We start from the raw sequence: 18,129 nt of genomic DNA, 5'->3' as shown, positions 1-18,129 counted from the left end.
ACCAAGGTGTTCCAAAATTATGATATGGCTAGGTAAAAAAACATAAGTGAACTCTAGAAGCCCAGCTGGATTTTGTGAGCTTGTGTGAAAAATTCCTAAACTGGATGTTGAAGGCCACTTTGGTGTCTTCTGGGAACTACTGCCTTTCAACCAACGCATTTTACCCATGAATTCAATAGCTGAGGGGGACTTAATACTCTTCAAGTACTACCACGTTGGAACACAGAGACCAGGAGAATGAGTCACATTTTCTTCCTTCTCCCAAGATTGGTGTTTAGCGAGAAGAGTAGACTTACGAGAGACATGTACTTTCTGCAGGACTGAGAAAGACCCTGTAAAAATGCTGGGTGATCTCAGCTTAGAAGCACAACTAAGAATACAAGTAGGGAAGAACAATTTTAAAACTGCCATGGAAAGACTTTCTTGGACTTGCACACAAAAAGTGAACAGTACCTTCTTGTTACCTAGAACAGGGTTTCCCTGAACAACTGCAGGTTTCTGTTGTAGTTGGTGTCCACACCTGCTGGAGAAAGCCTGGATGACTGATAGACACTTCTAAACAGTCACAAAAGCCCTAAGTGGATCTGGTCAATATGGGACTGAGATGTTAAAAAAAATTGCATAGTTTATTTTTCAAAATCCAAACCACTCTTCCCAATATTTTCATAAACATTACAAGAAACATTTGTGTTATGGCATCAGGTTTTTTCTTGTACTCTCACTGCTATCATTTTGCCATAGGAAAGGAAAAATAGAAACTTGAAAACCTAATAATTTTCCAGGTTTGCTACCTAACAAAATCCTCCTTAAAGCAATTTTCTTCCTCCTCAAACATCATAGCTACAGGTGATCCACATAATCTATCAGCAATAGAATGACGTCTGGAGTAAGGGTTGTTTTTAAGGGATGTTCCATGGTGGTTTAGCATATACAAATAAAAAAATTGTATATCATATGATATAAACTGTGTGAAGAAAGCTCATTTACTCTCTTGCTTCCTTCTCCTTTTTATGCAACATTACATGTCAGGATCTTTTATTCTTTTATAGAACACTTGTATTCTTGCCACTTCTGTCTAATCTGTATACAAAATGTCTTGTTTGGGGAAACAGTGAGTGATTGTTTATAGAAATTATTTTTAGAATATAAAGGATTGGAAAAAGAACACATGGATTTAATCACTGGAATGCCCTGACTACAAACTGGTTTCTATCATCCAACACTGACCAGACACACACTCTGATTTAAGCAAGCCAGATACACCTGCTGGCGATAGTGGGGTCAGAATGCCTATCGAATTACAAGTGTGTTTAAATATGATCCACAGAAAAATTCAGAGCTAACTTGTAATTGAACAAACAACAGTACCGTCCCAAACTATGTGTGGGATCATCCCAACCCTCTTCCCTTCACAAAGAATTTTCAGAAATCCTGAAAGAATGAAAAGCCATTTTACAAGAAGCTCTAGAAGTACCAGAAAGGACACAACTTTTATTAACCAGTTTTAAACTCTTCATATAACCCTAACTGTGCTGACGTGCCTATAGCATTGTGAGAAAGACAGGTGGTAGGTTGGTATGTAAGGAAGATTTGTGGTTTGAGAGTTTTTAAAATATTTTGCCAGGATTTTGTATGTAATTTAAAGCAGTTGAGAAGAAAACATTTTGATCCAAGAAGAGCCATTCTAGGAAAACCACAGAGATAAATCTTTCAGCTGCATAATGGAGACATAAATCTGTCTACTACACTTGATGATATAAAAGCTATTCTATCAAGCTGATTCTGCATTTTCACAGGGCAACAGATGCTTCAACATGCCTAGTACTAGAAACCACAAGAAGTCCCAACTGAACCTTAATGTGTCTTAAACAACATTTACTCATATGTCTAATATTCCCTGGACAGGTCATACGTTATTAGGCTTTTCACTGGCATATACTGACAAAGGAAAATTCAGGGAGCTCTCAAAGAAACTGGGCGTATGAGCAATTCATGAGGCTGACCACTGTAAGTTACATTATATTAAATTGTCTATTCAGCACTGAACTTCTCTACCTTGTTTCCTTATTGGGTAGCATTCCATTTCATCTGATTAAAAACTGAATGTTTAATCCCCAAGTACATTTCAAACAGCATTCAAAGAAGGCAGTCTGATGTTTCCCAAAAACATGTCCTTATGTTAAAGAATGCATTCGTGTTGATTACTTAAAACTTTTACTAGGATCCCATGCAACGGAACAACATATTGCAAAAACAACATACACAGGAGATAGTAAAAAATTTGGCACATGGAAACAGTTTAAAGAGGATATTAGTTGAAAAACTTGTCATTTTGACAAAATGCATAGAAATAACTACACTTTATAAATTAGCAAGCAATTTCTCTGGATCGGCCAGTTTAGTTCTGTACATCTCATAGAATCACAGAATCGGTAAGTTTGGAAAAGACTCTTAAGATCATCGAGTCCAAACACTAACCTATCACTGCCTTGATTTTTTTTCTACCTTGATTTTTTTTTTGCCTCGATTTTTTCAGTGTTGGATCTCATAAACTTGACCATAAAATGAATAATATTAAACTTAAAGAGAGATTTTAAAATAAGCCATACAAAGTTAAGAAATGCATGCTGTGATAGGAAGACTGACTAGACCCAACAACTTGTGTTACACTGGACACACCACTCTCACATTGAACAAGTTTAGACAGGAGATTCCCACGCTGCTGCCAGCATGAGTTCAAGTCCACAATGTAGCACCAACTAACTTCAAGCAGGACAGCCACGTTTGTGTTGTGCTACAATGCCGCTCTGGATCAAGGTGTTTCCTCCTGACTTTGAAGCTCTGCACCATGCTCCCTTGTACTGTGTTTGGCCCGTGTGATGGCTGCACCCTAGCCATACTCATGGCCTGAGCTTCGTAGCTGCTTTGCTGCTGAAGTGTTCAGGTGCTGTGTTAAGTGGGAAGTCTGGCTTATAACTAGAGTGCAAACTGCACTGCTCTTCTGAAAATACCCTTACCATTATTATTTTAATCAGATGCCAAAAAACATTGTAATATTTTGCCTACTTTTATGCTGCTTAATTTCAAACAATTTTTTTCTCACTGTATAATTCTGGTATTAAATAGGGTTTTGTAACGAAATTTAGAATTCATTACCAAAAATGAATCTGTGACTGCAAAACCATCTCCATCTTAATAACAGACAAAAAGCTTAGCATTACTGGATTTTATAGGAATTGCTATGTTCTTGTGCTATTCTATTCATAAAATGAAGAAGACGAAAGCCAAGGATGTCCTTGAATATTCAGCTGACTGGCAACAGAAAGTTAAATCAGTTGACAAAAGAAAGCCACTACAAGGTGAAGGGGCAAGCTCATTTTTCCATCTGTTTTTATTGAACACACCCTTTGTGAAATGTCATGGTCAAGGGCAGTTAAAAATTAATGTCATTCTAATCTTCTTTAAACACTTCAACTTGTTCAGTTAAATGTGTCAGACAGGAAACTATCCATAAACAATTTTGAGATGTTAAATTACTAAGATAGCTGTGATTTCCTTCTTTTGCAAAATCTCATTACTAGCTGCAATATTATTTCCACTCAAGGAAGTCACTCTACAACACCAAATATTTTCACATGCATTGAAACATGTAGACTACACAAGTCTGCGGATGTTTGCTTTGGCAGAGAATTGAACTTCCTCTGTTTCTCTGAATACAATGTAATCCTCCTCATTTATGTCTTCATTTAGAGGGGAAAAAAAAACCTCCAACAAAAAACCCTCAACACTTAAAAATTACATTTAAAAACCACCACAAACTATTTTGCTACGAAGATTTATTTCTACTCTAGAGAAGTCAAACAAAGCCAGCAAAACCACCTCCAATTTTCCCTCTAATACTTGTGCTTATCTTTTTAGTTAGAGGAATACAACTAGTAGAGCAAATGAACATTAGTAAGAGTTTAAAATACATAGTAGGACTGCAGCTCAATATTTCTTCTGATAATGTTGCAAATGAATTTGACATGATCAATGTAATCTCCTTGAGTCATTGCCTTTGGGAAAGGCACTGGCATAAAGATTTTACACATCATCTTTTCTTCCTCAGCCTCACATCTAGGATTACAGACTGGCTGATTGGTTGGTCTCCTTGTCTGTCCTTAAAAATCTGAGAGATGTTATGAGACAACTGACGATATGCAAAATCTATTTTGCATCTTTGTCCAATTTTCTGCCAAAAGAATGGGCTGTAGCCTAAAATCTGTTAGGGCTAGAAAGTGGAAGGCAATCACACAAACGTTTTACCAGGAACAAGGAGAACCATAACCTTTCTACTGCCACTGACATGCTTCCCTGGAGCTTAAGTTTTCCTTTACATTCACAATTTTCTTCTGTGGAGATAGCCAAGTTGAGTTTCTAGTGCTTAGCGCTAAGTCCTAGGCAATCACCTCAGAAGTCTTCTTAATTTAGACAAAGACATACCTGACTTACTTCCAGTGTTCACGCCCTTCATATCAGCCCTCTCCATCTGCAGGCACACAGAATGCCTGGGAAACCTAGTTTGGGCAATAAATCAAGTGATAGTTTTGTGCCATCCGTTCCCACTGCCCCCTGCAAATTTCCACTCAGTCTAGTTCCTTCCAGCACTTATGAAGCACAGCCAGAATCCCCTACTTCCACAATCTTCAGAAACGAAGAAGAGGTGAGAGTAGCAATGTGGTACCACAGAGTCAATTAGATGTCTTACTAGGGACTGTAGCGTAACATGGCTCTGCATCAAGCTACTCCCCACAAGTGTAAGATTTTTATCAGCCAAAATTACAAATAGACTCTGCTGTGAAGATTTGTTGGAGAAAACCACCATGGCACTTCACTTGCTATCCATGCCTGGAAGTGTCAGCAACACGTTGCTGAGCAAGCAGGACTTAGGGGTTGTCTGTTGAGGTTTTATATTCTGATTAGGGTGACACACTACAAACAAAATGAGGTCCCTATTTCTCCCAGTGAGCTCCACCATCCATCCTCTGAAGAGGTGAAAAACCGAAGTGAAATGCCGTCAGAGGAACAGGATTTCCATTCCCCTCTCCCCACTTCTATTACTTTTGGGATATGACTGTGAATTAATTCAAATGAAACATAGCTTTAAGTAGCAGAGAACAGTTTTTACTAGATTATACTTATTTGTGATGTATTTTCTTGCTTTCTTATTTGGCTGAACAATGACCAGAACGCAATGCCATTAAGCCATTAAATTAAACTTGACTTACACAGCATGTATGTACTTAGTTAATTTCTTTATTACATACATTTTTACCTTTTTAATTTGTGATCTAAGAAAGGTGCAGTTACAAGCAAAATCTGAAAAGCAACACAAATCCGATTTCTAAATTAAGTGTGGTGTTAGGGTCATTTTTCATTGCTTACTGAATGCCAGTTCTTCAGAAGCCTTGCTGCTTAAAATGATCTTTGTCTATTAACTTCCCCTAAATACCTTGCCCAACAAAGCCTAATAATTACTTGACACATACTTTCTCTTTAATGAGAGTTAAAGCTTACGATGACATCAGCCTGTCCTATTTGTCTGTGACTTGCAAGCCAGATGAAGTTTACTTACTAAATGTTGCAACCCTGCCAAAATTCAGGGCTGCATAGAACAGTATGTTCAGGCCCTGATGTCTTGCCAGTTTTCAATGAAGTGCTTGACAGAGACCACATGTGGAGGTCAAGTGATACTATCATGATCTCACCAGATGGCAAATTGTGGTATTATTCCCAAGGCAGGTAGTATAGTCTGTTCAGAAACAGTTGGCAGGTGATCCATGAACTCACAGCCAGAAGCAACTGGATTATTGCAAAAGATCAAGAACATTATTGATGTTGGCGAAAAGACTATTCCAAGAATTTTTCTTGCACGTAATTCAAGCACTCAATTCGCAAGATGTACGTTTTCTAGCAAAAAAAATGAAGGGATCTATTTTACTAACTGCTATCTTAAATCAGAAGCCTTCCTGTCAAAGAAATTTTGTATTCTTGCTTGATTATTATGTGATTGTATGTCAAATGGTAAAATAAAGACACTGCAAGCTCACCTTGCTTGGGTTCTTATAACATATTGAAGATCACCAGGTCACTCTGACTTTGATGTCAATTCAGAGATTTTTATCCACCCAGGTTAGAGGGCAGGACTGGACTAGTTTGCAGAGAACACAGGAAAGCAGACCACGGAGGAATCTTACAAAATATTGTAGATGACATTCTCCCACCCCTCTACAGTAACAGCCTATCCAAGTCAAAGTGTGAAACACTCAGCACTTCACACAGTCCAGCCTTCAGTTAAAACAGGTAAGAAATTTAAATCACTATTGAACTGACATTGCTACTATTTCCTGGACAAAGTTGCAAAAAAGAACTATTTATAAAAATGCAACAAAACCACACAGTGGACTCCTTTAATGGAGGAGCAGCTTTTTTTCCCCAAGCTGAAGAAGCAATAAAGACAGAATTTTAAAGCAGACTTTAAAATTTCGGGTTCCTCTGGTGCAAAATCTACTAATTCACCGTGAACTTTACCTGAGTAAAGACAGATTCTCAAAGGGCTAGGGTAAAGGCAGTCTGACTTCCCCTTGCACTTCTGAGAGGCTGCACCTTCTGGCTAACATCAAAACCTCCACTGAAACTCTACACTAACATCCTCATTCACACTGGCTAAACTTCAGAAAAAAATACAATCGACTGCACTTAATTACTCCGTGACTGAGAAAGAGAAGATTCCTTTTAATTAATCAATCACACTGGGACACCTTACTCTATCTCTATGTCTAATTATGGGACAAAAGAGTTGGAAAATAAGTATATTAATTACAAATTTTTAAAAAAGGGGGGACACAAAACCTCCTGGAAAATAAGTTGGTTGCCTGAAGTTATTAAAATGTTTTCTGAAATTTTGTTTTTAAAATGGGACACATGCTGCTAGTAAATAAATATGCAGCAACATAAAGTTGAGCATTAGGAGTTTTAAAGAGAATGGGTGGCAATTTGGACAAACCATGGAATTTCTTCAGAAGCATAGGGAAGAAAATTCTATAATATTATATTAAAATGTAACTGATACTCTCTGAAGATATTGTGAAAGTAGTCACTACAGTGCATATATCATCTAGCTGTAGCCTTTGATAACTACTTTAAAAAAGTGTGCATACACCAGAATTAAGGTTTGAGCTGTTTTTCCCATAAAAAGAGGTAGAAATTACTTCCTTTCACTAGCAGCTTTTTTTGAGCCTTCCTAAATTTTATGCTTTACATGACAGCAAGATAAGCCTTCAGCCATCATTGCACTTTTCTGTCTTTTCTTTTAATCTGGGCCTGCATCATTTATCCAAACTAGAGTGTACTTGTCTAGCTAAATTAAGCATCCAGACAGTACAGCAAACGTTATCTGATGTTCTGTTGGCTGGTTTCATGTTTGCCATCTGAGCATTGTTTTGTTAGACATGAAAAGAACAAGTCTGGATACTTCTCATCCAACTAACTGGATGTCATGTTTTAAGTTCCTTAGGCAAAAATGAACAAATCACCTTCAAATTGGAAAGTAATTGTTCTGTGTTCTAATTTCTTAGTCATTTATTGCAGTGTAGGGCTTTTTAAGGACCACAGACCTCTTCTACTACTCCCTCTTGTTTCTACTAATTGGTTCTGGTACATCTTGATAATGGACTTTGCAATAGGATAGCACTAGCCAGGATCAGCTCTAGTGGAAACAGATAAAACTTTTAAAGTTTATGACCTGTTACGATGACCATTGTTTCTGTAAAACTTAATTTAGTACGTCAACACAGAATTTCATGTCTGTGAAGGGCAACAGTTTGTACATGGCTTTTTCAACACAAGGCAATTAACTGAAAGTGGTTAAGAAAAGCTCCACCCTTATACACTCTCCTTAATGAAGTATTGCCCAATCCTTTGGGCAAAACTGGATAGATCCAGGAAAGCAGCACACCAAAAGACATCAATTTGACTTGCTATGTCCTGAAAGGCAGAAATATCATCATTTGCTAAGCAAAACAATAACCCTATCACTGCACAAGACAGAAGTGCCGCAACAATTCTTTCCTCAAAAGACTTGCAATCTAGACAATATTTGGCATGGACCTGGATCTGATACTGATTTCAAATGGAATGGGATCAGGTCTTTCATGCTGCTTTTTATTTGGTCAGTGGAAGGCACATGTCCAGTAGAGTGCACTGGACATCACCCATACAGCTCCTACCTACCTGTAATTTGAGCTGCATACCTGCATCTCAGTATTGAGATGCAGCCCAGGGGGGCTGCAGATATGACCCCGAGAGTCCTGTAGGGCTCTTTGATACTGCAGTTACAGTACTAAGTTGTAACAAGTATACCAGGCAAGTTACTTTAGGGTTCATGCTGGAAAATTCTTATTGCGCGTATGTTTTTCTGGCAAAACTTTTAGCCTCATTCTGCAAGTGCAAAGTCTTGCACTCATGAACACAAAAGAAAGAGAGCGATTATTTGGAATAGCAAAGACAGCTGTTTCTGTTCGTAACAAGAGATATATTGTCTGGTTATCAAATTACCAGTGATAAGAAGATGTAGTGAAGTCATTGAGAATGCTGCCAGTGACTTTCCTGGAGCGGTGTCAAATCATATGAGACAAATATTTAGGTACAAATCTCTTCAGTATGCTCCAAAAACAGTTGTACTGGATTAGATCAAGGGTTCTGCTCAGGTTTCTGTATCAGACTGTGGCAAGCACCTAGAGGACAGCAGAAGGGAAGGTACGTTTGATACCACCTTCTCCCTAGTACTTCTGCAGCCACCAACCATCTTCATGTCAGGGATTTCCTGGTGCAGTTTATATTTAAAAATTCAGAACGGATTTGTCGTCCTTGCAGCATTTGTTCCGTCTCCTCTCAAGCCCACGTAAACTTTTAATGCCCATATCAACCCTTGACAAGGAGTTCCACAGATCTACTGCTTGCGTGAAGAACCTTGCCTGTTTCTTACTAGCTACAGATGCTCTCGTAATGGCTGGTTGAACAGTCAAATCCCTATCCATAGTCTTCATGCCACTTTTTCAGGATGAAGCAGCATGGTTTACTTAAGATGTACAGTTATTCCTCTGTTAAGCTACTCCACATCTTTGATCACCCTTGATGCCCTTCCATGAGTCTCTTCTCATTCTGTAATACCCTTTTGAAATAAGAGGAACACTACTACAGTATTTAAGATGGCATAATAAAGCTCACAATACAGTGGGGTAATAAAGTTCTCTTTTTCTCTCCTAAAATGCTCTGCATCTGATTTGCTTTTTTGATTGCTGTTGAGCTTTGAGCTGACTTTTTTGAAAGAAGTATGTCTTATGATCCTAAGGCCTTCCTAATTCGTTACTGCCAGCTGAGAGACCAGTATTTTATAAGGTATTAGGCAAAATTAAGAGTGGTCTTTTCTCATGTATATCACTTCACACTTACCCACACAGACTTTCACTTGCTTTCACCTGCAAGTTCTGCCAGCACTCCATCTCATAAGGTCTTTCAACAGTTGTTCTTCATACTCAGCCTTTGTCCTTATTAGCTGGATAACTCAAGTACCAGCAACAAACTTTGTCACTTTACTGGTTTCTTCCAGGTCACTTCCTTATACAATGAACATGGATCATCAAATACTCCAAAGCTGTTGCACCAGTCCACTGCTACATGAGCAGATCATTTACTCCTAACCTGTGATTCCTCTTCTTTTCTTTACTGTCAGTTATTTGAGAGTTACACAATCTTCCTCCTGATGGAATGGAGACTGGGTTTCCTTAAGAAATCCAAATGCCTGGTGAGGGACCTTGGTGGAAGCTTTGTGGAAACCCAGACAGGCTGTATCAACCAGATCATACATATCCGTCTGTTTGCTGAATGTGTCAAGAGCACTCTATGAGAGTTGTAAGACAGGGTTTCTGTTTTACTAAAGCTGTATTTACCCTATTCATTATCTTCACTAAGATAATGAATAATTTAATTCCTTCCTACATTTCTAGTCATTTTTCCAGTACATAAGCCACATTAGGAGGCTTATAGTATTCTTGATTTCCCTCGTACTTTGCAAAAAACAATTCTACTTCCACATCTTTTCTCTGAATTTCTTTAAGAAAATCCAAAATGTGGCATCAGTAGTGTTCAGTAACAGTATTCAGTGATATTTTCTCTATTTCTTTGCTCCACACAGTAGAAAGAGACTTACCATGGATACAGTTATTTTATACAACCTCTTCCATTTCAGATAGCATTGCAGTCTCCAGAGCATCATCTTGAGAATATTTTGCACAGCTACTGCTCAGGCAAAGGAACTAAAGTGCATTCCTTATCTATGCTATTGGACAAGCTTGATGCTCATTAACTGCCTATGTGGGCAACCTTAATCTGTGAAAATGTAAAGCAAAGTTGAACTGTTTTACCATCGTAGGAGAATAGTAGGCAATTCTTTGGCCAATGAGTAAGGCCGTGTTTTGTCACTGTGGCAAAATAAATTATTTTTATATGTCTATATGAGCAAAAGAATAAGACCTCAGCTTATCTGTAAACTCTCAACACCTACAGAAATGCATAAATGAAGTAAATAAGCTTCTAAATAAAATTTCAGACAGAATGACTGGAATAAAATCCCCAAAGGAAGATGGATACTAAAAGCCTAATAGAAAGTTTCGCAATTACCATGCAGTACTTATAGCCTAGTACAACCCAAATAAGTGATTAGTACATGAATTTGATGAGAAATACATAGAAAGAAACACAATCTCAATTTTTAATGGTTTTATCTATTAATAATCTATTTGTATTAACACACAGAGATAGACTCAGCTACTCTTTGACCGTATCAAAATACTGCCTCATGCCATTGTGTAATAAGTTCCCAGCCTCTTAATCTGGCATCATACAGCAGTACTGTGTGCACTCCAGCATCTAATATCCAAACTCTAATACAAAAACTAGTGAGAGAGCATGACTTCAGTTTTCTTAGCAGTTGTACTACCTCACGATTGCCTCAAGAACTCTGGAAATTAGCATTATGTTTATTCTTAAACCACAATCAGACATCTCACAGAGCCTTGACTACCTGCTGACTTCTTTAAAAAAAAGCCTATAAATAAGCATAATTTTATGCTTATTTGATGACAGCATAAAATTCTTCTTTTATACTTACACAGCTTGGACACCTGACCAGTATTCTGGAGAAAGAACATCTTCCTTTAATGAAGATTCAATATCCCTGCCATCATCACAAAATGCTATTGAAATGTATCACACCTTGCCTGAGTTCTAACCAGTCCGCTACCAAAACTGAAGAAGATCAGAGCTAACACTCATGATATCCTCAGTTAATAAACAAAGGAAAAGGAACTTTTAAAAATAATATTCACCATTCACATGTCAGGCCTTCTTCGTACACAAAAAGAAAACCAAACCAGCACAAACTAAAAAGGTGTATAAACCCAGTCATTAAATTATTTTTAATAAAAAAATTAAAAAGTCAGTCAAGTGCTCTCCCTGCTCTTTCAGAACAAATCTTGCTTTCATATCCTCAGGCAACTTATAAAAACCTTACAAGTGACTAGAAGATGCAATATTTTGTAAAAGTAAAAAACACATTTTGAAAAACAGTTTTTTCCTACAGCAGAAACTGATTCATTGCATCCTTTCTCAGAATGTGAAAAAAGTACCTGTTATTCTCAAAGCAACTTCTGGATGCTCCACAGGAAAAAAAAAAACCAATACCATAGCAAAACAAAAATACATTCACAGAACACTTAAGGGGGAAAGGAAATGTGTCATAAGAGAAAGGTTGAGAAGACCTCACCCAGAAGACCTCTGAGTCAAAAGAAACCTCCCTTCCTCTCTAAAAGATGATAAAAAAAACATGCACTCGTATCTTGTTGACTTCTAGTAGACGTTTCTGGCTTAGGTGTAACCTATGAAAGGGAGATAACTAATCTGAGTCCATCCACCCTTTTGCTGAATTCTAGACTCCTTATTAAAACAGAATACAAGTGTCAGATGGTCTCCAGTGTGAACGGCTCATTACCTTTCACCTTATTCAGAAGTACAGAAAAAAGTCTAAGGTAAAAGGGAAGAAAACACCTACAGCAGAAGGCTATTCTGCTGCAGTACAAAATACAATATTCTAACATTTGTTTTATAGATTTTAATCTTAGTTGTAATACTGCAAAACAGTCCGTTTAAATAATGGCAGCCAGAGTCACAGATTTGCTCAGATGATTGCTTGCAGGTTTCTTTCTCCCTACCTCCAGTTTATTTTTGACCAATTTTATGCCTAAATGAAAAGTTCAGCTTTAAGAGAACCATTTTAACATGAACAAATAGATATAAGACTTTCATATCTTCCCTGGAGAAAGCAAGGTATGCACACTAAAAATTTGTGAAATTTCTAGTTTATACAGAAAAGATACTTTCAGTATTTGCCATATGTCTTATTGAACAGAAGGAAATTCAAAATATGTAAATGCATAGCAAATGTTATTTTTGCCATCCTAGTTGATAATTTCTAATACTGGCCACCACATGTGTTTTATTCTTCTTCTTTCATTTTTTTTTCCCTTTTCAAGTGTTTCTGTACTCCTGTTGGAGACAGCAGCCTCCTGTGATGCATGTTCCCATATTCCAGTGCATATTGCACTTGAAAGAGTTCTGATTCTGCCAGGAACTGATGATACGAGTGCCGCGGAGCTGGCAGGACACTGGGTTAAGCTTCCTAGCCATTTAGTAGCATTTTCATGCCTTTGGTAGGGATGCCCTTCTCACAAGAGAATCTGTGATACAGTACTATTCAACGTCCTTTTATATGTAAACCAGTATAAATAGAATACATCAGCGATTAAAACCTTAGGTGCCCTCTGGCTGATGGAGCATATTAAGAGTTTGTCAAAAAGAGAAACTACTCTAATAAAATGTCCTGCTGAAAGCCACTGAACTTGTGCCCATCTGCAGGCAACCCTGAAATACTTTAAATGACATTGCAAATGAGCACAACGTAGTGAATACATTCCTGGAATTCATTCTGCCAGCAAGAACTACAGAATAGTGTTCAAGTGGTAAAAATAAAGGACAGGCAGTGAAGGAAATATATGTATAAAATTATATTGAAATCATTATTAACATATTAAAGTTGTTCAAAGTGTTATTGGACCATAGGCTCACCCAAATTTCCAGAATCAGTCCCTGAATTTGCAGTTCTCAAATTTCCCATGTGTATGTGTGTATGCTACAGGCATGGACTTGGAAGCCACTTGGAAATGTGACTCATTATCTTCCTTAGAACTAAAATGTATTTTAAAACAGTGGCCAAGATTTTTAGAAACGGTTAGCTCAGCTGTCTGTAATTAGGAAGCTGAGTTTGTAGCTTGACGTCTTCTGAACTTTTAAGATGTCAGAAGCTACGTCTGGTTGCTCAGCAACTCAGTATCTGGCCACTGTGATTTTAATATCACATTATTCTTCACTATGCCACCTTCTGTTGCGAAAGGAGTTTAAGTTGAGATTGTTAATATAAAAATCTGAGGAAAGCAAGCATTTCTTCCACTAATGTCCCCCCAGCATAGCAGGTTTTTTTGCAGATATCCTTCCTGCATGTTTGCACAAAGTGATTACCATCTTCCACCTTACTACTTCATCATCTAATGCCACAGATTCGTGGTTAGCTGACTGCAAGGATAATCTTGATTGGTATGAAGTCACACTGTTATTCCTTTTGTCCTCAGGTTTTCCAAATGACATATTTCCCTGTGGCTGCAAATTAAGCCCTAAAGCAATGAATACAGATCCTGCAGAACAGTGTAGAATAAGGTATGTTCCTAGTATGCACAGCTGTATCAGTAAAGATGCCATCAATAGAGCTTTCCATCTGCATGCCCTGTGAATTAAAGTTTCTTGGACCTACTTGTCCCTGGGTATTTTGGATAAACCTGGTATTTCAAATAATAATACTCCTGCAGTTGGCTTTCCTTCTGAGAAACAGCTGAGTTCTTAGAACCTGTGCTTGTGTGGATGACAGCCTTTTTTTCTCACAGATTTTCTTGGACTATCAGAAGCATCAATTTTACGGATGAGGCATGATAACAGCAGGCAACGCAATTGTAGGGAAGTTGAGGGACAGAAGAATCACAACCAGATGAGAACATGTACCGTGGTTACTTACGGAACGGAGATTTATCGTAGGCAAGTGTCTAAGACCTGCTTTATTAACACCTGCTGTGATCACCTCTATAAGCACCATACTCTTCCCAGCTTACTGTCTTCTGCCTCTTCCTTTGTGCATCTGCTGTGTATCACCCCATTCTTCTGTCAGTACAGGAATTTAACTGCCTAGTAACAAATCCCAACTGCCTCCTGTTACATCTACGTATTATATGAAAGTGCTTCTGTTCTGAAAATCACAGCAGCTGAAACAGCACATGGCTCCTTTAGCACAGGCTACAAGTTGCATTTCTGGATTCTGGAGTTGACATCAGAGCTATTATACAGATGAAGGCACTGAAGAGCCCTCTTTTAATTCTCATGTCTCCAAAAAGTCTCATGATTTTATTCAGACTAAGCCACTCCATTTCACAGAAAAGGCTCTTACAGAAAGTCCCTGGGGCCTTCTTTATCAGCTCCCCTCACTCTTGTTTCTGTGTTTCCCCATACACACTAAAAAAAAAACAACCCAAGAAAGTAATTATTCCCATAAACTCATTCACCAATGCACAATATTCTTGACCTTCAAAAGACTCAAATACTCAGTTCTACAGTTCTTCCAAGAAATGACCCAAACACACTTCTTTTTCTTTTAAAGAGAGGTCAGTGAATAAGTCTCTGCAGAGATGCATTTAATTCTGTCAGACTTCATGTGTGGCTTTTCTCTGTGTGCTCTATCTACAATGGCATACTCATGCAGTTTTCTATATCTTGTCTATATGGTGCATGCTTTTTGGTGTGAGGACTCATTTTATACTATACCTACCAAAAGGTGGCCCCAAATTCTTCTAGCACATCATCTAAAGTGCTGTGACAGAGAACAGAGATCCTTTGCAAAGCGGGGTCAGTTTTTGCTCGCCCTCTACACTGTTCTCAATGATGTGGGTTCCGTGTTGCAACTTTAGAAAGGAGGGGACCTCCTTGCTTCTAAAGCATCCAACCTTCTGGATTTCATACTGGAAATGTTACCATACCCATGCCTTTTGAAGAATATTTTTACAAGTGACCTCTCATTATTCTAAATAGCATCACTTTGGAGATGTTTGAAAAAACAGGGGGGAAGTCTCCAGGGAAGAAATCCATACTCCTTTCTTTGACTCCGTGCTCCTTTGCAAACTACTCACTGCATGTTCAGCACACCCTGAAACATTGCTCAATTGTGCTCTGAAGAGAAATAGTATTTGCTACAGGAGATTTAAAGCAGCTAGAGAGGGAACACTACCTCTAAACAGACATGGAAAACAAATGATGCTGCACGAAAAAGTAATTAAAATTGCTGCAGGGGCCCTACCCTCAAGGAGGTAAATTACTGTAAGCCCCACAGAAACAAAAGCTGCAATATGGTAAAGTTATATTGCAGTAATCCACCTATCCAGGAAAGCAAGTGGAGAAAACATAAATCTAAGGTATAAATTAAAACACCCAAGTCTTCATACACATGGAAATTTCTTATGGCAACCACTAGGCAAGGAGATGAGATATATATTCCTAAAGCATCATCTATGCTGTAAAGAAAATTGAATGCCCTGGAGCTTAACAATGGATTAAAAATAACTTATTGGGTTGGAAAGTCAAACTATAGGTATTCATAACAGCTACAGTATGTGCTTTTCTACAAAACTTTATGGATCCAGATAGTTCAAGAAAAAAAAATGTTCTGAAAGTTCAGAATACCACCTTTTTCATTTTCTATTAATGTGGTACTGGAAATAAACATGTTCCCCTTTTGCAGGATCTTCCTGTTAGTAACAGTTGCACATAAATAAAGTTTTCTAAACAAACATCTTATCTTTTTATGGAAGGAAGTCCATTAATACGGAATTGACGTCCTTCCCTGAAAAAAAAGACCAGTGCTAATTCTTTCCCATAAACTAAAGAAATAAACTTACACCCTGAGATTTTTTACTCTATTTTCACAGCAAACTGGATAGTCTGCACGTAGATAAAATAGAACTGTTTGGGTTTTCTTATAAACAATATCCCTGTTGCTACCTTGCCACATAATACTGAATAATTAATCTCTTCCCTCGGTTTTTGATTGCTTCATGGAACTTGTGCTTCATTTCAACGGTACTCCACACATCACTCCACAGGGCAGCCTCTGAGGAACTTTCAGCCCAGGAGCTTCAGAAGCACACCATAACTGTTTAATATTTTGACCCATGCAATCATTTTTAGAAACATGTCCTTTACTCAACAAATGCAGCCAAACAGACTCTAACAACTGTGTTCATCATCTACTGTGCTCTTCATTGGCTTTGTCAGCTACACAAGGCATTTCTATCGCCCAAAATTAACTTCGTCATGGAAAATCCTCTGATGCAACCTTCTTCTGTTTCCCTTCTTCAAAATAGCTTTTACTTTAGACTAAGAGAATTTGAAGTTGGCACTGTACTGTATGCTACCTGTGATAAATAAAAAACCCACTTTTCTCCCAATGGCTTCAGAAATCCAGCACTTCAGTCTATTTGCAGCAATGCTAAGAAAAGAAATGTTAACATGTTTAAAGAGAGTTTAGCTTTTCAATGTTTTTGTGCAACACAATTTAAAATCTTAGTCCCACACTGCATAAAGATAAGCCTAAGAGAATGGTAGAATAATACAATCTGTGATTACCATAGAGTTATAATGCCATAGTATTGTTGTACAAAAAATCTGTTTATCTTAAACACATTAAATATTTAACTCTGGGGGGCACAAGAAACCTCATCAAAATATTTACAGTAGGAATTTCAAAAGGAAATTTTTAAGAAAAAAGTGCACCAAATGTTGCAAGAGAACATCGTCGCATCTCTTCAGCTGTGTCTATAAATGAGGACTATTTCAAAGGCACCTATTCTACTTTTGAAAGATGAAACACTGCTATGTTCCAGCAATCACACTTTTAGATATCCTAATGGGAAAATAAGATTCTGCAGTCCTTTAACAAGAGCATTCATCAACTTTGCTTACACAGTGCTTCACTGGAGAAGGCACCTAAGGTATGTCTTAACACAGATAAATAAAAGAATGACAGTGAGTGAGATTGCGCACTAGACTCCTCCTCTTCCGCTACACTGAACTCAGAGATTCCTTCCTGTCTCCATTTTGCACTAATACAGTTTGCCTTCCAAAAATCAGTCTGCTGTAGAGGTGAAGATTACTAAGCAGGTAAGAGTCAGCCCACATTACACCACCTTGAAGGTACTGGTTCCTCGCATTTTTATTTGGCATCCATATATAGCGTTACCCACTTACTTTTATAGTATACATTTAGAATGTAATAGTTTTTGCTGATGGCAGAACCAGAAGTCTTAATGTGCTTGTGCACGTTTAGTAACATACATACCTGAATGTCACTACAAAAACAAGAACAATTTCCTTTTCCTTTAACTCTATTATTTTCAATGAGTTAGGTCCTCAGAAAGGTTTCCCCTCATTTCTGTTCAATTCTCGATAGCTGTATTGCGGAACAGTGACCTTTTTTAAACGCAAAAACAGAGCACTGCTTTAAAAGGTCACATGGCACAACTCAGAAAGCAGAGCAGATCTTCTGGTATCCCACGGCAGCACTGGAAGTAGGGATGTAGGCAACAGCCTGACAAATATCTGGGCAAAAGATCATGCTGAAGATTTTTGTTAGTCATTACAACTGTCATCCATTTTCCAGGATGGCCCTGGCCAACAGGGGTATCTAGTCACCCTCTACAATTTCCAGGTTTTCTGCCTTACTTTTTCTTCACCCTCCTCCTTTTAGCATAATGTCTTGCAAAACTTTCCTGATTTAGAAAGATCCCTGACATAGGAGGAAGCTAGGGGCAGTCTCAAGAAAGCTCAGTAAATATGTATGAAACTGTAAGACTTCTGATAATTTTATTTGGTAAGATCAAGAGT

At 37.9% G+C, this 18,129-nt stretch overlaps 1 protein-coding gene across 11 annotated transcripts in view; it reads right to left on the bottom strand.

Annotated features, from left to right (window-relative positions):
• The window catches only part of COBL (cordon-bleu WH2 repeat protein), a 162,619-nt gene that overhangs the window by 56,440 nt on the left and 88,050 nt on the right, over positions 1-18,129 (bottom strand). The gene's annotated exons all lie outside the window — the stretch shown is intronic.

Source organism: Phalacrocorax carbo, chromosome 2 (assembly GCF_963921805.1).
Source record: "Phalacrocorax carbo chromosome 2, bPhaCar2.1, whole genome shotgun sequence".
NCBI classification, from domain to species: domain Eukaryota; kingdom Metazoa; phylum Chordata; class Aves; order Suliformes; family Phalacrocoracidae; genus Phalacrocorax; species Phalacrocorax carbo.
Note: the sequence above shows the minus strand (reverse complement) of the source record. Positions and strands in the feature narration are given on the sequence as shown.